The 23,513-nt window shown below is 34.9% G+C and overlaps 1 protein-coding gene across 3 annotated transcripts in view; it reads left to right on the forward strand.

The window, feature by feature from the left end:
* Nucleotides 1-23,513, forward strand: part of LOC138697977 (tyramine receptor 1-like) — a 689,651-nt gene that overhangs the window by 102,590 nt on the left and 563,548 nt on the right. The window contains exon 1 of one of the 3 annotated variants that reach the window (XM_069823606.1): nt 6,355-6,812. The exons of 1 other annotated variant lie outside the window; for it this stretch is intronic. The gene's annotated coding sequence lies outside the window, so the exon portion shown is untranslated. Of the gene's footprint in view, nt 1-6,354; nt 6,813-23,513 lie in introns of those variants that run through there. One more of the 3 variants, XM_069823607.1, reaches the window with a different exon arrangement.

Below are 23,513 nucleotides of genomic sequence, written 5' to 3' on the forward strand. Positions count from 1 at the left end.
AAAAGGGTCACGTGATTTCCTCCCTTTCTACGACCCTACGACATAACCACTTGGACGGAAGGTAGATAGCATGTCTGAGTAATTTTATCTTTTCGGATCGGACAGAAGTGAAGATGGAATTTACAGTACGTAAGGTACTCTTTTATAGAGTAGGTACAGAATTATTTCAACATGAGTTATTAGTACGAAGAGCGAAACTGGTAATTGGGATTAGGTACAATAGTCTATAGTGCGATAATATGCACATTAGAACTGAAGCCTGTATCGAAATGAACGGCCACCATTTTAAAAAATGTGTTTAAATATCAATATTATGATTATTTTTCAATTTAACTTCATTCTCTATATTGTACGCTAATGTGCTATAGACAGTATAATATACACTGCATAATGAATACGTCCACATGGACAGCTCAGTTCGTAAGTAAAAACACTTATTATTAATACTGTACTGTATTTTGATTAAACAAAAAGCTAATGAAAATAATCAAACTCAAAAGCGCGATATTTCCTAGTTTACGTAAATGGATGAACTACTTTTCTTCCCTCCTATACCTAGTAAAGTGATTTGTTTGTATATTACGCCAGTATCATCGAACTCCAGTCGTGGAAGGGGATAGCAAACGGCGTTGATCCAGAGGTATAGGCAAGTTAATATTAAAAATGTTAGTAAAAATAAAATGATGTCCCTGTATAATTGTGTATCAATAAATGCACTTCATTCATTCATTCATTCATTCATTCATTCATTCATTCATTCATTCATTCATTCATTCATTCATTCATTCATTCATTCATTCTATTGGGGTGTAATAATATAAATAAAGTGTACCACTTACTTAGTCAACAGATAGGAACTTATTACACTATATTATTATTATTATTATTATTATTATTATTATTATTATTATTATTATTATTATTATTTCGTATACTAAAAGTTCACCGCTGTGTATAACGGTCAGCATATCTGCTTGCAAAAGAAGCTGGCCCGAATTCAAATACTGGTTGGACAAGTTACCTGGTTGAAGTTGATTCCGGTTTTTTTTTTCTCGACCAATTGTTGGGTAATTGGTTGGGTCAAGCTATCTGGTCGGTTTTTATTTTCAAGGCTTTTCCTCGAGCAATTACTGGGTAACTTTTGACGTTGGACCTCGGACCCATTTCACCAAAGTTTAATCACATGTCGTTTTCATTACCATAGTCCGGCTTAAGTTCACGGTGCAGCTTGCAGTATTCGTATAACAGCGCGATTTTTCGGCGACAAGTCTTATTCACGAACATTCTCCGAACGTCATGTCGGCTGGCGACGCATGGAGGAGGCTCCGAAACCTTGGTAGGCAGCGTACCTTAGTTTAGTGAACCGGTGTGGGTTGGCAATGCTCCCAGTACGATGGTTAGCGCTATAGATTTTTTAGGTCGCAGTGCTGGGCCGTAGTGCTCCTCCCGCCCGAAATTAAATTGAATTCAGTTCGTATATTACATTGTGAATATTTAATTCATCAACTTGCTATACCCAATCCAAACGAGCCCAAGTAAAAGACGGAGCATGGTGTGCAAGGATATTTTCGTTTACTCTGTCACGATCTCGCGAATTGTAATAATAATAATAATAATAATAATAATAATAATAATAATAATAATAATCATCATAACAATCATCATAATCACCGTCGTCATCATCTTCAATATTATTATCGTTATCCGAAGTGATGAAGATCAATAGTTCTATGAACTGCACTGCACGTTATATTATATGCACAAAACTAAGACAAAAATATTCGTTCATTCCCTTTTCAGAGTTCGTAATCTGTTCTGATGTCTGATTAAGCGACCTATCACAGTCCCATGACTTTTATGCTAGGAAAGAAGTAGAATTCTCTGTCGCTTCTTCCGTTTCCCCTTATGCAAGACCTCAACGGAAACAGTCACCACTTCCCGTTCACTGCTAAAAACAAACCTTGTGAAGCGCCGTTCACACACGTGCGTGCTCGTGGCTTAGCTATGGCTGGAACCAAGCGTAATGTTTATGTTTTTCATTTATTCACATAACTTGTCATTTCAAGTAATGATGAATATATCTATTTAAATAAGACAGTTTATAATGAAGTCATATGTCTGTTTTCTCTCTATTTTTGTTATATGCTTTTCCTTTCCTTTCATTCATTCACTTTTTTTTACTCTTTTTGTACTTTATTCCTTTCCTCCTATATAATTTATGCTTTATTTGTCGTCGTTTTTCGGTGTTCTCTTTTGGTTCTCATGTCTTCCTTTTTAAACGTATTTTTATACAGAGAAGAGAAAAAATTTCGAGATTTTCGCGAGAATTACAATTTTCATCACAGATAGCTACATAAAATACAGTATTCTGTACGTGTCTGTCAGTAAACAACGATTTCTCCTAAACTATTAGACGGAATTTTTTTATGTTATTTTAGTGTCTTCAATTCAGTTTCCCATTCCTATATCGTACATGAAATATTATGATAGCCTTTTACTATAACATAAGCTCTTTACTGGAAATGAAAAACATAAATGAAGATTTAATTCTGACCGAATGCCAGGATTCAAACGATAATTGAAAACATTAACTACCACTGTTGTATTATATGATATTCTTATTGAATTTGGTATTTCCAAGAAATTAGGCCTAGTTCGATTAATTAAAATGTGTCTCAGTGAAATTTACAGCACAGCCCGCCATCGGTCCCTATCCTGTGCACGATTAATCCAGTCTCTATCATCATATCCCACCTCCCTCAAATCCATTTTAATATTATCCTCCCATCTACGTCTCGGCCTCCCTAAAGGTCTTTTTCCCTCCGGTCTCCCAACTAACACTCTATATGCATTTCTGGATTCGCCCATACGTGCTACATGCCCTGCCCATCTCAAACGTCTGGATTTAATGTTCCTAATTATGTCAGGTGAAGAATACAATGCGTGCAGTTCTGCATTGTGTAACTTTCTCCATTCTCCTGTAACTTCATCCCTCTTAGCCCCAAATATTTTCCTAAGCACCTTATTCTCAAACACCCTTAACCTACGTTCCTCTCTCAGAGTGAGAGTCCAAGTTTCACACCATACAGAAGAACCGGTAATATAACTGTTTTATAAATTCTAACTTTCAGATTTTTGGACAGCAGACTGGATGATAAGAGCTTCTCAACCGAATAATAACACCGAATTCCCGTATTGAGTCTGAGTTTAATTTCCTCCCGAGTGTCATTTATATTTGTTACTGTTGCTTCAAGATATTTAAATTTTTCCACCTCTTCGAAGGATAAATCTCCAATTTTTATATTTCCATTTCGTACAATATTCTGGTCACGAGACATAATCATATACTTCGTCTTTTCGGGATTTACTTCCAAACCGATCGCTTTACTTGCTTCAAGTAAAATTTCCGTGTTTTCCCTAATCGTTTGTGTATTTTCTCCTAACATATTCACGTCATCCGCATAGACAAGAAGCTGATGTAACCCGTTCAATTCCAAACCCTGCCTGTTAGCCTGAACTTTCCTAATGGCATATTCTAGAGCGAAGTTAAAAAGTAAAGGTGATAGTGCATCTCCCTGCTTTAGCCCGCAGTGAATTGGAAAAGCATCAAATAGAAACTGACCTCTACGGACTCTGCTGTAAGTTTCACTGAGACACATTTTAATTAATCGAACTAGTTTCTTGGGAATACCAAATTCAATAAGAATATCATATAATACTTCCCTCTTAACCGAGTCATATGCCTTTTTGAAGTCTATGAATAACTGATGTACTGTACCCTCATACTCCCATTTTTTCTCCATTATCTGTCGAATACAAAAAATCTGATCAATAGTCGATCTATTACGCCGAAAACCGCACTGATGATCCCCAATAATTTCATCTACGTACGGAGTTAATCTTCTCAAAAGGATATTGGACAAAATTTTGTACGACGTCAACAAAAGTGATATTCCTCGAAAGTTACCATTGTTTAGGTTGCTAAGTACGGTGAAAGAATGACCAGTTTAGATACCAATTATGGATAAATACAATTTATTGATGCTCATTGGCTACCGAGTAAAACGACTGTTAATTTTGGTACCCGTAAGGTTAATTATCCTCTCTGAATTCATGTAGGCCTAGTGTTATTTTCAAGGAATGGCCTCGAAGCTTAAAATTTGAGTGGGAGAAATAAAAGCATTGAAATATTACCTAACTCTTTCCTCATCAATGTGACGGCGACCATAAAGCTGTGAGAAAATTTACAGACAAGAGAGTTGAGTCTAACTCGCCATAGCTTCAGGCAGTAACAATAATACTTTTTGATAGGAAATTAAAGCAGGCAACAAAGGACATTTTCAATATTGTAAACGTTGTGTTTTGTTCAAAATGTTTATTCAAGATATCTCCAGGTTAAGGAATGAAATATCTTGTGCTCCACGAATCATAAAACTTATGGAATGCAAGTACTGAGAAATAAAAATCAAGCAACTGCGCTTGTTACAGGAAAAGATGTAGAACATTAGAAAGAAGACACATTTTATTATAAGAAATCATTTATTTAATCAACAAAATTAATAACTACACCTAATAATAATAATAATAATAATAATAATAATAATAATAATAATAATAATAATAATAATATTCTGTGGCGTGACAGCCCACGAAGAGCCAAAGCCAACCAGAGGGCTTCTGGCTTCATATCCACATGCCTCAGGAGAAGTGAACGATCATTCACAACATCACTTTAAAATCATGCCTTAAGGGGTCCAATGAATAAGGGTGACTTAAGACTTTTTTTCGAAGTGACGTGTAAACGCTAAAATGTTTAAACATAGCAATGAAGTTTGGATAATTCTGCAAAAAATACATCAGAAAAATAGAAGCTGCATATAAATTCAGTGGAAATGTAGTGAAAGATAACATTCAGGCTATGTCTCAAAGTTACATTTGCAGCTACAGTGAACTAGATAATTGAGCAAATAGTCGGGTATGACGTCAGAAGTAATGATTCAAAGATACGTAGTGCATAGTAATCAAGTCCGTAGAAGCTAGTAAACGAAAATATTTGCTTGATTAATGACCTGTACATTAAACAAACATGAATGCCTCATTAGAAATTTGAATTATGAAATCTGACGGTACTCTAAAGTATAATGTGGAATAACACATTAACATTCAACATCGGTCATTATCGGTACCTTCTTTATATTTTTTAAATATTGCAATATTTTATGTTCTTATCTTTTTGCATAACTGGTAATGGTACTGCATTAGGATGCTGCGTTCTAAATTCAGTGCTCACCGTGATGTCATGTTTTTTTATAAACATAGTCTGTAAAGAAGGCCTGCAAATATAATTTCAAATTGTACTTATAATAACTTAAATTTGGAGTAATATTGGTATTTTAACTAAAATGCCGTAATTATACACAAATAAAATAAATTTTTAACATAAAAATTTTCCATCAGTAGATTTTTCGTTTTCATTATGTATCAGGGTTTATTAAATTGCAGTACATATTTTTTATTTCCCGAGTTTAAAGGGGTGATTACTAATTTTAACAAATTCAATAATGGCGTTCATTACAGGTCATCCGATTGATTCGTCTCATGTCGTTTACTTTTATAAACATTGAAATGAAGAAGAGAAGAAATAATTTGCTATCGAGCTTACATATTTACACATACTTGATTTGTCATTGTCGTGTTTATGATACACTGTTGTCAGTTTACTAATTTTATTTGTCAAAGCAAGTAAAGATATCATACCGAGTACGTTCTTGCCAGTACAGTATGTCGTCTTTTGGATCAGTCAGATTTACAGTACCGGTATTTAAAATATGTCGGATAAATTGAAACCTTTTGTGATATCAGACTACCTATAATAATTCGTGCGCACAGCTATACAGTATATACAGAATTGGAGTAAATGCGAGTTCGTTTACACTATTCTGCGTTTCTGGCGTCCTAACAGATGATGATGATGATGATGATGATGATGAGATGAAACGAGCGTTGAGGGACTTCCGCCGACTTCTGACTTCTGTTAAATAATTATAAAATACGATAATTTGGTCTAGGGAGCATCCGTTTTTGGTGCAAAGATAATTCCTTTGGCTTGTTTCTTAATTGAAATTAACCTAAGTGGGTCGGTGTCTATTCCAAAATCGGCGGAAGTCCCTCAACGCTCGTTAAACCGCAATATATATTTTACAACATGTTTGATAGGATTTCATTTATTTTATGTAGTTGCGTGTTTTATATCGCATAGTTAATAATAAGTGTCTCCTTACGAGGCTTGAACAGTGTATTGTGAATCCGGCTTCATATCGTTTCACTCCACGTTAGGAGTCTTTGTGAGACGTGCTGTAGGCAGACTTTTCCTCCTGATCAAGGCAGGCATGCAAGCAACAGGCAGGCAGTATCAATATGACAGTCGACATCTGATAACCGAACTAGTAGTTTCAGCCTGTACAGTGGAACGGTTATTTACTTGTTTTGCATGCTATTCGTTGTTTTATGGGATGTAAATCGGTGTGGAAAATCATTAATATTATCAATGCATAAAAACTAACCAAAGGCGAAGTTTTCATCTATAGAACATAAAAAAGAATCAGTGTACTAAACGCCATAGCTAGGTTAGGTTAATGAAGTTGCTGTGAAGTTCGTTCTTGGAAGAAATATGGACTGTATATTCGTGTGTTTAAGATTATTTTTTTAATATTTGACTTGTTATAATACTATAGTGCCCTTAATAGGTGAAGTTTGCTGAACAACTTACAATTTTTTTTTTAAATTGGTCTTCTTAAGAAGAGCGGAAAGGGGTAAGTGTTCATAGTACAGCATAGACTGTTTTGCATCAATTACATGTTGATTAATAGTAATAATTTTAAGTAGCAAATATTGGTTTTAGTGTAATTGAAATAGTGTAAGATTACTAAGTTTGTGGTTTTGTGCAACGAATAGTCTATTAGTCTGAACGGTTTGACTTTGTTGGAATGACTTGGATCTTGGCCAATAAATGTTATGTTGATATCTAGCGGTACTTAGATAAATATTTCTTTTGTTTTCGGTAGATACGACTCAACTAGAAGCCAAGTGCGTAAATACATTTGTACCTTAACGTGATAAACAATTGTAAATAAATACGCTATTATTGTTATTACTATTATTGGCTAAGCTAGCGAATAGGTATTTCTCGTCGTACTCCGCTTATACACTTTTAACTGTACTTAGTTGTTTCTTCAGTCTTACCAACATAACCTACCGTGACATTTCGAAAGTTTCACGCTAGTGTACACTGGAATTTTTTACTTTTTGTTACCTTACGTTACGGTAGCTTTTCGTATTTCTTGCATATACGAATCTGTGGCAGGTGGTTACTTTAGGTTTTTGATATGCCTTGCCTATACGAATTAGTGACAGGTTAGGTTAGTTTAGGCTTTTTGGTATGCCTTATATATGGGCCTACTAAAAAAATGTGCCTTTTCTTGCTGTCCGCCTTCCTTCGACAACGCTATTGTAAATATTTACCCAAAGGTTACGTTATATTAGGTTGGCTTAGTTGAACTTGGCTTATAAGACGTCAAAGTCCTCTATCCCGGCAGGCTGCGAGAAAATTCGGAAGACAGCGATTGAGGTCGGGGATTTTCAAGGTCTGGGTGATTTTTTATATTGACGTCAGTCTGGTCTATGACGAGCTAAGCTACTGTAATGGCGGATATAATATATAAAAAAGTCACAACTAAAAGTGTGTGCATATTTCGTTATTATTTGTTACGTTTTTCTATTTCAGTGTTTATTTCATTAATATAAATTATGCGTATTTCACATAAGATCATAACGTATGTTTTATATTTCCAAGTTTCCTTTTTTCAATAGAAACCACACATATTCACCTCCAATACGGCGCACCTCTCATTTAAAACGTAATTTACTAAATTTTCCAACAAATTATTTGTCCAAATAGCCTATATCTCTATAAGATTCTTACATTTTCAACTCCATCTGCACAAAAAAAATCCTTATAAATTCAACGATTTTGACTTCCAAAATGATCAGAAGTACCTGTGGACTAGTTAATCAATAATAATAATAATAATAATAATAATAATAATAATAATAATAATATAATAACCAGTGAAGAGGTCTATAAAAATCCTAAGAAACCATCTCTACACTTAAATAGATTTATCTATTTCCTATGGCGATCTGCTCACTTAAGTTGAGTCCTGCAACTAGTGCTAAATAGACGACTGTGATCGTCTGATAGTAAATAGATACTAGGAAATTTTATGTTTCTTCTGGAATTAATGATGTTTTGTTTAATCGTCTTCAATTATGTATAATTGTGTTATTTCTTTTTCTTTTCCTTCTCCGTTGTTTTCTTTTTTCCATTATAATTGTTTACCTATTATTTACTAAAAAAACAACAATTTTATGGCAAGCTTTGTCTTGCAGGCAGCCTTCACTTGGAGGAAGCTGAATAAAATTTATTCAAAATAATATTATTATTCTAGTACTATTATTCTATTGCTATTGTTATTACTTAGCCCTATTTTTAAAAGTATTTCAAAGTGTATTAATACACCTGAGAGATTTATTTAGGATATAGAGTATTTCATTTTCTAGATCACTAAGTGGTGAGGCGTTTCAAAGAATAGAAACTTTATGGCGAAAGTTGAGTTCATAATGTAAAATTTATTTAACAGATATTTATAATAAAATGTCATTTATACATTTTTATGAACGACTAGGTAAATTCACAGGAGGCGGCGTGTCCATATGGGATACGTCAGTTTTACTATCAGTAGAAATTCTGTTGATTTTTCTCCTTTGGTCAAGGACACAAATTCAGGAAGTAACTTATTCTTTATTGCATTCAAATAAATTACTCTGGACTAAAGACTTCAGAAGCATTTTCTGTTTTAGGTGATTTGGGTCAGGGCGATGCATTCTCATTCTTCATTGAGAATCGATATTATTTGCAGCACAAATTAAAGGAATCTTCATTGCATTGAGATACATTGCCCTGGACCAAACAACTAAAATCAACAGAATTTCTGTATTACTTAAAGCAAAATCGATATAAACTATATTCATGGACACATCTCCTACGACGTAATCTGCTCTTTAATTTACAAAGTATAAAATAAAAACAGATAGCAGTGTTGTAAAATTATAAATTTTAAACCGAACGAGAGTCCCTAAACTAACAAATTCAAGAAGAAATTGAAAGTCTGAGATACCACAATGTACCTATAGAAATGGTAAACACACAAAGGAAAAAGAAACATCAACTGTAGGAACTAAAACATAGAGCAAGATCAAGAAAACTAAATGAGTAATATGCTTGAGGGATGACAGAATAAATGTAGGAGAATAATAACAATAAGTGGAAGAAACAATTCCCGAACTTAACCGGGACTCCAATCCGCACAGGCTGCGTGATAAACTGATAGTCCATATCACACAACAACTGCAGCGGTAAACGTCATATTGAAATTTACAATCACTCTTGTGGCGACAAGGTCGCAGTTGGGTTTTTTCTCGGGGATATCCCATTTTTACGTGTTAGGTATCATCATTCCATCCGATTACATTCCATTATTCCATAGCACTTCCCGACTTCCGATTGGCGATGCGTGGATGGGGTTGTTACAGGGACAAGCGGGGTTGCCTGCTCGAAACTTATAGGCCTAGTACGTTGCGATTGCGGCTATTCAGGAAGGAGTATAGCACAAAATATCATTCTAAAAGGTAGCATTAGCCATATAGTCCTGTGTTTGGTTACCTAAAGCCTCCTAGCAGCCCATAATAGTCTAGATATGTATGGAGTATAGCTAGACGGCATCCAACGCTACTTTGTTATGGTTCACTGCTCAGTGAACATACGAAAACAAAACACAACTAGGCGGTTGGAAATTATTGCTAAAATAGAATAATTTGGTAGCGAGCACGTCATTAGGAAAGAACAACACGTATTTTATCAGGAAGAAAAAAAAATTATTTGAAACACTTAAGATGTTTACAGTAATTAATTGTAATGTATAGAGACTCGTAAAGCACGCATTCATAATGTGTTTTATTTAAAGTTCGTGCTGAAATGTATTTTTTTTTTCATTTTTGTTATTTCCAAACTTTAATTAGATCTGAAGTAGGCGTAACTATTACTGTAAAAATCAATGGTAGACAAATTCCGGGCGCCATGTGACCATGGCGAATAAAAATTGTATGTGGCGCCTGAATTATTTGAGTTAAAATTTTTTATGACTTCGATTTATTTTATGTAACTGCGATTAATACATAATGTTAGTAAAATCGGTTGTAGGAAGAAATTCGAATCTGCTTTTTAAATTAATACTGTTACATTTGTTACGCATCTTAAGATAATGCCCTACATAGCTTTAGAGCGTCTCTGAGAGCGTGTGTTTGCATTTATTTTTTTTTTATTTGTTATAGAACGTAACAGGCAAATCCCAATTACATAGATGCATTGTATAGATATTAAGTATGTTCTAATATATTTCAGTAAATGTATCTTTATCTTGGCTGGAATGGTTTCCTCATTGCATGTCTGGACTGAAGTAAAGGGGAGTTGGCTACTGTTTTTTTTTTTCCTTCTTTTTTTTTAGTTTCGTCCATCCCCAGTAAAAATGATCTTTTATTGCATATAAGCAGCCTTTAAATATGTATTCGTACTTCGTTATTGTTATTAAATCCAAGTGGTATTCCTGTTGTTCACCGACATACACAGGTACACGAATAAACAGATGTAGACATAACAGCGTATAGGGAATTCAAGTATGGACACTTCGCGTCGGTACCTTTGATGTAACAAGACTGATTTCAATGACCTTCAAACCATCTTGAGCGTGAGATACTGCTTTTTCTCTAGAGTTGGCGCTGACATCACATCAGTTAGCAGTCGACACAACGGAATATAACAGACATACAATTAATACATCTAAGTATATTATGTAATCAAATAAAATACATTGGACCGATGAAATAATAAATCTCTCATTATCTGTAATGTCTGGATTCTAGAGTTCCTTTATAATGAGAGTTGAGACGTTGACCCTATCAACGATTAAAATATGTAAAGATTTAATAGCGCTCAAAATGGAAAAAAAAACAAAACTCCTATGAGAAGTAAAGCCATATGCCTATAATTATATTGTATATAATTATTAAACGAATTTGGTACATAATCTTAGAATGTATTACATTATTTTATAATATAATTTATTATATACAAAACATAAATTATTATTATTACAAGTAGTTTATCACTGAGAAATAAGAAAAAGCTGTTAACTTGAATTTATTTCAAGCAAAGCGTTACTGGATTATGCAGTAAAGTAGGCGATGTTTGGATCCTGTGTCTCAACTCTTATTTCAATTATTATCTTAGCGTGCGTTCGATTATACTAATCTTTAGTCTAGGGCTTGAAACTGGAACTAAACTCCGGCGCAAAGAGAAACAAAACAGGAAAATTCGTTCAGTGTCCATTCTATATAATCCCTATTCGCTGGACATACTGTACTGGTGCATGAGGAACGACTCTCTGGTTCACTGAAGCGTGACGTGACCTGTCGTCTTGCAAGTAGCTGTCCTTATGATTCTACAATATATGATCGATGTAACTTGCATTCGAAATAACCAAACGCAGGATTGTAGCCATAACAATGGTACTCTCAATATCATCACATAAAACTTACATTGATTTTACTGTTGCTAAGGATTGTTTCTTAATTTTTATTACTTGATGTATAGTAGAATAAAACCAGAAATAGGAAATTTCGTTGTCAGAGATTAATATACAATAGAATTACGATTTAGGAGAAAAGTTTGCAGTGGATTAATAGCTTTCTTCTGTGTCTATGTCTGAAATTAGCTTTATATTTGTCGACGATACTGATTAAGCTCTTAGACAATTCAAAGTGCTATTTAATTTTATAATAATTAAACATGGTTAGTATTAGACTAATGTTTTTCATTGTCTTATAACTTCAAGTTAATTTCTTCATTGCATCATAAATTAAGTTAGTATTTATTTAAATCTTAGTTTATGAAATTTTATTATGGTTTGGCGAGGTAATTTCCTAGTACTAGTACCCAATACTCGTTACATAGGTCGTTTTTTGTGTTTACACAGTGGCTCCTTTCTGAAAAGAATTTTAATAGTTTGTTACTAGATGTGATTCTAGTCATTTTGTAATATATTTTTGGTCCAGGGAAAATATGCATCTTTTATGATTATACAAAAATGGCCGATTTAACAGCTTTATGATTTAAAAAATAAGTTATTTGCATTTTTTTTTCAAAAATTCAGTTCACTGTGCAGTGATGAAGCGTTTCCCACATAACTCAAAAACTATCAAACATTCTGTGATGAATTTTTTTTGTATTTATGCATGTCATATCTACAATATGAATCAAGATCACTTCTCTATCTTTGATAGATTGTCTGATAAAAATAAATTCATTTTAAAAATGATCAAATATCAGTATTTTCTTCAAACACAAAATAAAAAATATATTATTTATTAAGGCATGTAGTTGAAAGAGCATGGTATTGTAAACATGAGTTTCAGGAATAAAATAAAAAAAAACAGAGAACATGATAAAGTTAACAAGTTTATGAGTTATGAGGGAAACACTACATCACTGCACAGTAGACTACCTTCATTTTCAATTTTGAAAAAAAAAAAAAATATATATATATATATATATATAGGCTATATAAATAATTTTTAAATCCAAAAATATTTTTTCTATGTAGCAGAAGGACAGTGCTTTACACATACCAATTTTCATTATTCTACAAGATACAGTAATGGAGGAAAAAAATGTTGAATATTTCCAAACATTTTACTGCTGTAAGCCCTACCTAACCCCTTAGGTCAATTTGCAGACTGATCCATCCGTAGCATATTCCGGTGACGACTCCTCATAAAATATATTGAAGTCCAACAAGCGTCGTTGAATCATTATCGAATTGTAATGTAATGAAATCGTCTCTGGATAGCCTTTAATACAGTAGTTTTCAGAGAATATAAAAACTTGCACAATATTTAATCAAGTAACATGTTATTAGTTTAGACTTCGAAGTTGAGGCACATTAACTTTTAAGTTACTTGCACAGTGTTTTTCAAAGGAGCTGTCAAGGTGAACAATAATCCAGCCATTACTAGGGTAACGTGTGGTTAGCACAATGATCCTTCCAGTGATTATAGCTAGCTTGTAAAACAGATTTTCGCTATTCAATGTCATGATCATGCTAATTAGAAACTGGACGAAGGCTAACAATCAAAGACACATTATGCGATACATGGCTTCCACCACAATTTGCGCAAAAAATAAGAATACCACTAATCTAAAGTATGTGAATTGTATGACAAGAAGTTTGACCGCTATAATATAACGAAATACTTAAAAGACATGCAATCCTTGAGTGACTAGGCCTACAGAAAAAAACTGAAGAACAATCAATGCCCTTTCGTGTAAACCTTTCTTATTTTTATTAATTTAATTTTTGTAGAGAGATCTGTTATGTAATAAGGAAGTAAGAAATCTTTATTGGTGGAAATTCTCTCATGACTGAAGGATACGTTCTCGATGTAGTGAATCATAGAATAGAATAATATTAATTTACCCTAAAGGCAATATTGGTGCGAACTGGTAAACGTTTTAATGCTTACGACCGCCATAATGTCAATATATTGTATTTCAATTATTATTTTACGGCAGAAATGGAGCATAGGAGTTACGCATTCCAGAAAATTACCTAACATTTTAATACTGTCTCTTTAACATTTGTTTTTGAAGGTACGGTTAATATTTTCGCACATGTACTAATATTTATATAGATATTAAATATACATTTTCAAATTTCTCTTGATGCTGGATGGACATCGATCCCATACACTGGCCGAAATGTTATGAGAAAAGTCTTCTTCCATGAGTACTCGGATCAGTGATAATTCTACAACGCTATTTCAAAGTATGATTCCTTAGGCCTTGGACTATACAGCTACGCCGGAGGACATTGAAGACTCAGCAATGTTATTTTATGCTAATTTAGTGACGGAAATATTCTCAGAACGGAAAACTTAGGTTACTTCTGCAGGATTAGGAGGAGCATGATTGTTTATTCCGCAGTCGGTCACTGAACTTTCGTAATACGGTGAAACTGGTAAACTGTTGAGAATTACGTGTACAGTATAGTGGGGCGGAATAATGGGATGTTATGCAGACTATGTTGATAAACCGACAAGAATTTTTCATGAATTTCACTATTACTCACATACGAAATATAGCGAGAAAATATTGGTGTTCTAAAGAACTACACACATTGTATTCTCCAGCTAACGTAATTAGGAACATAAAATCCAGACGTTTGAGATGGGCAGAACATGTAGCACGTATGGGTGAATGTATAAATACATATAGTGAGTTAATTGGCAAATCTTGGGGGGGGGGAGGGGAAACATTTGGGAGGTCTAAGAGTAGATGGATTTGAGGGAGATGGGATATGATTGTACGGACTGGATTAATCTTGCTCAGGATAGGGACCGATATCGGGCCTATGTAAGGGCGGCAATGAATCTCCGGGTTCTCTAAAAGCCATTTTTAAGTAAGTATTATTTTCATTAATATTTAAGTATTCATTTATTCATTTTGCTTAAGAATTAGTGCAAAATAATATTATTTTCCGATGCTAATATAGAAAGGGCTTGAGGATCCGGTTTCTGAGATGATTATTATTATTATTATTATTATTATTATTATTATTATTATTATTATTATTATTATTATTATTATGTTTTCTCAGTACTGGAGTTACTGCATAGATCTTAAAATTAACCTAAACGCTTTATTTAGTAGTTCGTTCTAATTATATTTAATGTATACATGTGCATAAATTCAGCTGACTGGATGTCGAGATTCATGCAAAGAAAGTCAGGGTTTTTTTTTTCTCCCGTATGAACTGAAAGGAAGTATGTCCCTTACACAGTCTAATACTCTAGTATATACAATCACGAAGTTTAATACATCCATAGATAGTTGCTAACCACTAGGATCGCTACTATCGCCTCATCACAGACAATGCGAAATAGTACTCTCAACAACTCAAGCTTCGTGACTGTATATACTAGACTGTGGTCCCTTGTCTGTTTCTGTGAGATATTATAAACAGTGACCTTGCAGCATGCTAAGCGCTGCTTGTGGTAAAAAGTGTTTGATCAAAATTTACGAAAGACTAGGACGGAAGGCTCTGAAGTTTGAATAGCCAATGACGAAAGATCGTAGCCTATGTAATTACTCCCATGTTTTAAAAGACGTAGATATAGTTAATTGTTTCTGAAAATTTTTTTGCAGTAATAATAATATTAATGATTACTTACTGTGGCTCATAAAAGTCTCTCGGATCACAAATTTCCCGCGACCTTCGCGTTTCTACGTCACGTTTTAGCTTATAAGAACGTATACACAAATGCTGGACATAACACTCGGTGGGTCGTTTTATTTAGCGGAAGAATGGAAAAGAGATCTGACCTTCTTCCAGACAGTACATGCTGTTTATTAGACATTTGTGACAAAAACACAACTGACGGCAGAAATAAACTGACGATTTTTTTTTTGTACTCGTAATGCTATATTAATTTTTTGCGCTTTTAGGAAAATTCTGAAAACAAGTGGGAACATGCCTTTAGTCTGTTCTCATGAGCCAACATTGCTAAACATGCGATAAATTATTATATTATGTATATTTTTAACTTTGATGCGATATGAGATAACACTTGTAATGTGATAATTTTCGTTAATCATATAATTTCCTCTGAATTCATTCCTCTTTGTTATCCAAAGGAAGAAATTATCAACAGTAATTTCACTAGAGATTTTGATTTATATAGAGAAAATCAAAACTTGAGTGGGATTTGACTATTACACGATTAGAAGAAAGTATATAAAGATTAGAAGAAATAAAGTACTTTAAAACAATAAAATGTTAATTGATTTACTAAGATTCTATTTCACTAATGTTGGTTAGCTTCACCAAAACATTTGAACGGAGCCGCCATTTTCAGTTGACTGTCTATGCGGCAAACAAATGACGATCGCGAAATATGTTTTATAGTACCGTAAGGAATTTGCACTTTGAAATGTTGGTAAACAAAGAAACAAATTGTAGGGAGGTAATAAAAACACAAGAAAGTATACGAAGATTAGAAGAAATAAAGTACTCTAATACAATAAAATAGATATTGACTTACTAAATTCTATTTCACTAATGTTACTTTCACCAAAACGTTTGAACGGAGCCGCCATTTTCAGTCGACTAACTATGCGGGAAAAAAATGACGATTGCAAAGCATGTTTTATAATACTGTAAAGAATTTGCATTTTGAAATGTTGGTAAACAAACAAATTTAGGGGAGCGATAAAAATAAATGAAATGCTAGAAAAGTGATAAAATTGTGCGATAAGAAACCATGATTGTTTGTAAAACGTCCTTTCGTACCGTTTTATTGGTCAAAAGTAGTATGACACAGTAAAAATGTAATGGTCACATTAATGAAACACATTTGAGTATATTCTATTCTTTTCGTACTCTGGATAAATCAGTCCCTCTTTCAGTCAAGATTTTCAGCAAGAGAGCTACAGTAGCCCTCTTGATTCTCAGGTATGAACCCGGATTCTTCAGTAGAAGCTGGCATCTCCTAATCAGTTAATCAAAATATTCTCTTCGTAGCTGTCATTGATGCTTGTTTTGAGAAGTAATTGAAAATATAGGCCTATTTATTAAAGTTATGATAGTATGGCATTATTATTAATATTATATTTTTGCGATAATTTTGTGGGAAATGCGATAATTTTTAATTACAATTCTATAATTTTGTGTTTGAAGGTTGGGAACACTGTCGTGAACTACTGATACGACGCCATCTGTGAGCAACAAACAGCCTGGGAGCATCACCAGTTGTACATTCCCACGTGTTCTGATCGCTGGGCAGTTCACTCTAACTGCATGTACCTGAATTAGAGAAAGAGTACTTCAATTTTAAAACAATGTTGTTCCAATTATTTACAAAATTCGTTTGGCCCAAATTTTCATAAAATAATAGCTCAATATCTGAAGTCTAATTAGTGGAATATGTAGTTAATCGGCGATGTATGCATTTGAGGGGAAAGGAACTGGCCTCCCTACCCAGTAATCTCTTGGCCTAGTTGCCTCATGAGTATGCCTTATAGTGTTACTTATGAGGTTCAAACCTGTCTTCGGACAATTGACTAAACAACAACAACAGTAGCTCAATAATGTACTGGATTCATGCAACGAGAGAATAATGCAATTTACATTAAACGACTGCATTTTTACATCAATTTATTTTATACGCGTTTGTATTTTCCTACTTTCCGCCTTCCTTTTAGTCTCCACAAGCGGTCCATATATATTAATGTTGTCTATCATGTGACACCTTCTTCTGCCCCGAACTCTTCTTCCGTTCACCATTCCTTCCAGTGCATTCTTTTTAGAAAATTTATTTTTTGCCAGTGACCAAGCCAATTTTTTTTCTCCTCCTGATCACTTCAGCATTATTCTTTCTTCACCCACTCTTTCTAGCATAGCTTTATTTCTAATTCTGTAATCACATTTCACACGCTCTATTCTTCTCCATATCCACATTTCAAATGATGCTAGCCGTTTCTCTTCACTTCGTCGTAATATCTATGGGCCGTATTCATAGACATTCTTAGCGCGGGCTTCCGGTGGATGATCAGCGAACTAACGTTTTTCGTATTCACAAACCAGTGTTTTTTTTTTAGTAAGTTATTTTACGACGCTTTATCAACATCTCAGGTTATTTAGCGTCTGAATGAGGTGAAGGTGATAATGCCGGTGAAATGAGTCCTGGGTCCAGCACCGAAAGTTACCCAGCATTTGCTCGTATTGGGTTGAGGGAAAACTCACAAACCAGTGTTAGCGGTATGATATGATATGAATCCCGTACAAGTAACCAGTCGATAGCCGGGGCTAGTTTAGCACGCTCGTAGCGCGGGCTAGCGAAATGCCTATGAATAGCACCCCTAACCCATATAATGCCACACACCACACAAAGCACTGCACCTGTCTCTTTCTTAATTCTTTATCAAGAGGTCCGCAGAAGATGCTCCATTTTCTATTAACAGCTTCCTTTGGCATTGCTAAGCTTATACTCCTCCCATCGACTACTATATATATATATATATATATATATATACGAACTCGCAGACTATTTCCTTATCCAACTGCTCTGAAGATGACCACAACACAGCGGTCGAAACGTCAGCCACCAACACCAAGACAACGCGGTAGAAGCCCCGAAGCTTATCCACAGACCATGTACACCAGCCGTGGAAGCCTACGCGAACACTTATCCTCCTTTTGACCCCTTATGTCTATGTTTCTACCCCATACAATGCCACACTCCACACAAAGCACTGCACCAGTCTCTTCCTTAGTTCTTTATCCAGAGATCCGCAGAAGATTCTCCATTTTCTATTAAAAGCTTCCTTTGCCATTACTATCCTCATTTTGACTCCATAAACCAATTATTGGACTTCACATACGTACCTTATGTGCTTAACTATCCTACCTACCCACCTCACTGCTTACCACTTGTACTTATATACCATTATACACCTATTGTGTGCTCTCGTATTAATAACGCTTGAGACATTAGACCTGTATGTCTCTCTGTTTCTCTGTCAATTTTCACTTCTCTTTGTATATCGCTCTTCTGTCGATATTTTTATCGATTCGATTTTGTCATCTGTTCGTGTTTTCTGTTCATTATTTGTCTAAATTTCTTATTTATTTTTATTGTTTTTATAAAATTTATTAATGAGAATACAAGACAAAATAATGCTTATTTAGACTGCTGGTATACCCTTATGTCCGTCTGCCTGCCTTTGCTGTATCTGATATTAATTCTTTCAGTTAATCTTGTTATTTTAACATAATCGTGTTTACAAAGTCTTACGGTAAATCTTTTAATTTTGTAAGATTTTGAATTTATTTGATTAAATCGGGCCCAAATATACTTCATGAACTCCAAGAAAATAAAATTACAGTCGTAGTTACAATTAGCCCATAAAATCTCGTGAAGAGCAAGGATCTATTGCCGAATCAAGGTGATTGTGGGTTATGCGATCCAGGGTTTCTACTCCGGGAAGTTCAAACTAAGTTCATGGATGCTTCTCTTACGAATTTCTCCATTCTTTCCGGGTTTTCGACGTCGTAGATGAGTGGCTACCAAAAATCAATCTTTAAGTCGTCTTCCCATCTCCTTCTTTGTATTTATGACTACGTTTAATTATCTATAAATAGACATCTATTAACTGGCTGAAAATATTTAATTTCTTTAAACGTCGGAAAAGAAAAAAAGTGAAATATTTCTTATCAACATGTGGTTTTTGAAAAAAAAATATATATATATATATATATATATATATATATATGTTACTGCTTACATTCACAAGCACATGATCTTCGGAATTACGATTTTACTATGATTCCGAAGGTCGTGATGACTTAATTGGGAATTAAATTAATAATTGTGTTTATTTTAAACGTGTATAAATTTGGTGAAATGTAAACGAATTAAATACGATCTAATTTCCGTATTTAAGTTAAACTACAATAATTAGTTAATTGTGGATTAGTGAAATGTTGGTAAAATCGGTTCTAAGCTGTTATAAAAAGGAGTTCACTATTCATGTATTATGATCTTTAATACACAGCCTAATTATCATAACGATTTGAAGGACCATGAGGAAAGTTTCAGAATAGAATAACCAAATTTCTATATAATAATAATAATAATAATAATAATAATAATAATAATAATAATAATACTTTATTGTCAGAACAAAGATACATATTGATTTTTTATATAAGAACTCTCTAGCACCCCCAGAAAGAGGAAGTTACATACCCGTGCTCAGGAAATATTCCACATAAGTTAATGTTATGACATTTTATTGAATAACAAAGTAAAATGTAATAAAAGAAAAAAAGAAGAAGAAAAAACACATATTACAATAATTGAACTTTAAATTTTCTCTGTTAACAGCAATTTTTTAATAGATTTTTTGAAATGAGGAGCATTAGCAAATTGTATGAATATATACTTATAACTTCTTATAACTTATATAAGTTATACTTATAACTCCTGCACAACTAATGGATAATTGATGAATTATTCTTAATGCTTGTAAATTGAATTAATCTACTTGCTATGTATTGTACAATTTTGTATAGCCTAGCTCAACTAAATTACAGTATGCTTGTAAATTGAATTAATCTGCTTGCTATGTATTGTATATTTTGTATAGTTCAACTAATGAATTGTATAGACCGTAAGTTGAATATTAATCTCCTTGCTATGTAGGCGTATTGCATGGCTCAATTGCTGAATTATCTATGCTTGTAGATTGAATTAATCTGCATGATATGTATCACTTATTTTTGTATATCTCATCTGAATGACTCCTCATGCTTTTAAATTGAATTAATTTTCTTGCTATGTAATATATTTTTGTAGCTCCATTGATAAATAATTGACAAATGTCAGGTAGTCTATGGCGAATCCTCGGCCTCACTGCATTTCGTTAAAAAATTCTGTAACTATTGACTTGTTCCACATCTTAAAGCTTCAATGCTAAAGTAAGATCTATGGAATGCAATAAATGAAATGAAATGCTCCTGATTGACTGCTGGTTATTCGTTTAGACCTGTAGTGAGGTGAACTGGGTGCCGTACACATTACCTGGCTTATTGTTGTCTTGCTACGTACGTAATACGTGCGTGTATATAGTAGGCTACTTCTGTTCCATTAGTTGCTTACGCCTATAGTGGGGTTGAACTGCTGTGACGTAATACACATGACCTGGCGTTTTGTTCTCTTGTTACATGATGCGTGGGAAGTTCGTCATTCGCTTAGGCCTGTAGTGGGGTGAACTACAGTGAGGTACATATAGGGCTAAATGGTGTTTTGTTATCTTGTTACAAGGCGCCTGTATACATCCACATTCACTAAGACTGTATTCTTCGATCCTGTCGTATGTTGTGTTGGTTAAAATGGGAAGAAAGACAAATTTCTCGTACTGATATTTTGAAAACCAGGTAACATCCAACTCTTCATCACAGCTAAGTCCGTAGAGATATTATAATTCATAATTTGGCTTAATGTGTTTAACTCATTTTCCATGACAGGGTCATTCAGAAGATTTTTGTTTGTCCTCACCTGTGAAGTAACGGTCAGCGTGTCTGGCCGCGAAACCAAGTGGCCAAGGTTCCATTCCCGGTCGGGGCATGCTACCTGGTTGAGGTTTTTCCGGGGTTTTCCCTCAACCCAATATGAGCAAATGCTGGGTAAATTTCGGTACTGAACCCAGGACTCATTTCACCGGCATTATCACCTTCATCTCATTCAGACGTTAAATAACCTAAGATATTCATAAAACGTTGTGAAATAACCTACTAAAAAATTGTTACTCTCTTATTGAAACTGCGTCGTCATTGTTAAAGTATTTGATCACTTTCTCAAGATTAGCGTAGTTGTCGCAATGATAATTGCACTCTGTTAACCAGAAACCCCATCGCGTAAGTACGGAAGATGGAGTCAGAGGTACACCAGGACATTGACTGCTGGTGACTTTACAAACACTTTCTTCACATTGAAAATCTTCCAGTCAGCATCTAAAAATGAAATTGTACTTTGCAATTCTGTGACACACTTGAATATATATATATATATAAATATATATATATATATATATATATATATATATATCTCTATGTGTGTGTGTGTGTGTGTGTGTGTGTGTGTGTGTGTGTGTGTGTGTGTAATTTGGTTTTAAACTCGTGTCTGCCTTGCCTATTTAAGACACTGCATCACTGACGAACATTAGTAACTTACTTTGTTGTATTGTACACCTGAAGGCCATAGCACTGTCAAATAAGGAAATAATCGTAGAGGAATTCACTTGATATAGTTCTTGACACATAAGGAGGTAGGGTCTTTTAGGGTTGTCTACATTCATAGCCCTAACGATCACATTTATCACATGCCGTCCTCTGGAATCCGGTGTATCTGCTGAAATCCAGATAGTATCGTTAATCTTTTCTCTGATATAATCAATGCATTTATAGTAACATTCCTGTACGTAATAATTTCGAAGAGCTGAGGTATCTGGGTTTGACCTTTTGCGTAAAAAATTCTCGAAATTTTCCGTTCAGAGGTTTGTTTAGAGAGATGTTCGTAAATGCAAATGCCTCACACATATCTGAATAAAATGCTTTATTATTGTGATGTTCAGTCCCTGACTTCATTTCGTTGCACTCTTTCTAGAGCGCTGTCGTGGTCGTCTGTTTATATGCTGTGTAACAAAATACGAGGCGCATCCAGAAAGTAAGTTTCCCGATTTTTTCCCCGTGAAAGTAAACGTAATTAGCCGTGTCAATTGCGCATGCGTAACAGATCTATGACGTATCAATCATATGCCACCCGGACAGGTCCCGCCTGGTGCCAGTAGCGTGGCAGCAGTGGTCCGAAATGGAAGCTCTTATTCCTTCTCCCGCCGCCTGCGAGGTTCGGTCGGAGATAAAGTTCTTCAATGCACAAAGCATTGCGCCAATTGAAATTCATCGGCACCTCTGTCAGGTCTATGGGCCGAACATCAGGAGTAAGTAAATGGTGCGTCGCTGGTGTAGGCAGTTTTCCGAAGGTCGTCAAAGTGTCCATGATGAAGAGCGTAGTGGGCGACCGTCCCTCATCAATGATGATCGTGTTGAGCTGGTGCGGCAGTGCATCATGGAGAACCGTCGCTTCACGATTACGGAGCTGAGTAGCCATTTTCCGCAGATATCGCGATCCTTGTTGCATGAGATTGTTACTAAGCACCTGCTGTTCAAAAACGTGTGTGCCAGGTGGGTGACGAAAAACCTGACACCCGAACACAAAATGAAACGTTTAGGAGCAGCACTGACATTTCTGCAACGGTATCACGATGACGGCGACGAGTTCCTCGACAGGATCGTCACGGGCGATGAGATTTGGATTTCGCACTTCACCCCGGAAACCAAGCAGCAGTCAAAGCATTGGCGGCATAGTGGATCTCCGGTCAGGACGAAATTCAAACAGACGCTGTCGGTACGGAAAGTGATGTGCACGGTGTTCTGGGACAGGAAGGGCATTCTGCTCATTGACTTCCTTCCAAGAGGTGAAACAGTGAACGCTGACCGTTACTGTGAAACACTGCGAAAATTGCGACGTGCCATTCAAAACAAGAGGCGTGAAATCTTACTGCAGGTGTTGTGCTCCTCCATGACAATGCTCGTCCACATACGGTTCGGCGCACAGCAGCTGTTTTGACGGAATTTGGCTGGGAGTTGTTTGATCACCCACCCTACAGTCCTGATCTTGCTCCCAGCGATTTTCACGTTTTCTTGCACCTCAAGAAATTCCTG

Source organism: Periplaneta americana, chromosome 4 (assembly GCF_040183065.1).
Source record: "Periplaneta americana isolate PAMFEO1 chromosome 4, P.americana_PAMFEO1_priV1, whole genome shotgun sequence".
Classification (NCBI taxonomy): Eukaryota; Metazoa; Arthropoda; class Insecta; order Blattodea; family Blattidae; genus Periplaneta; species Periplaneta americana.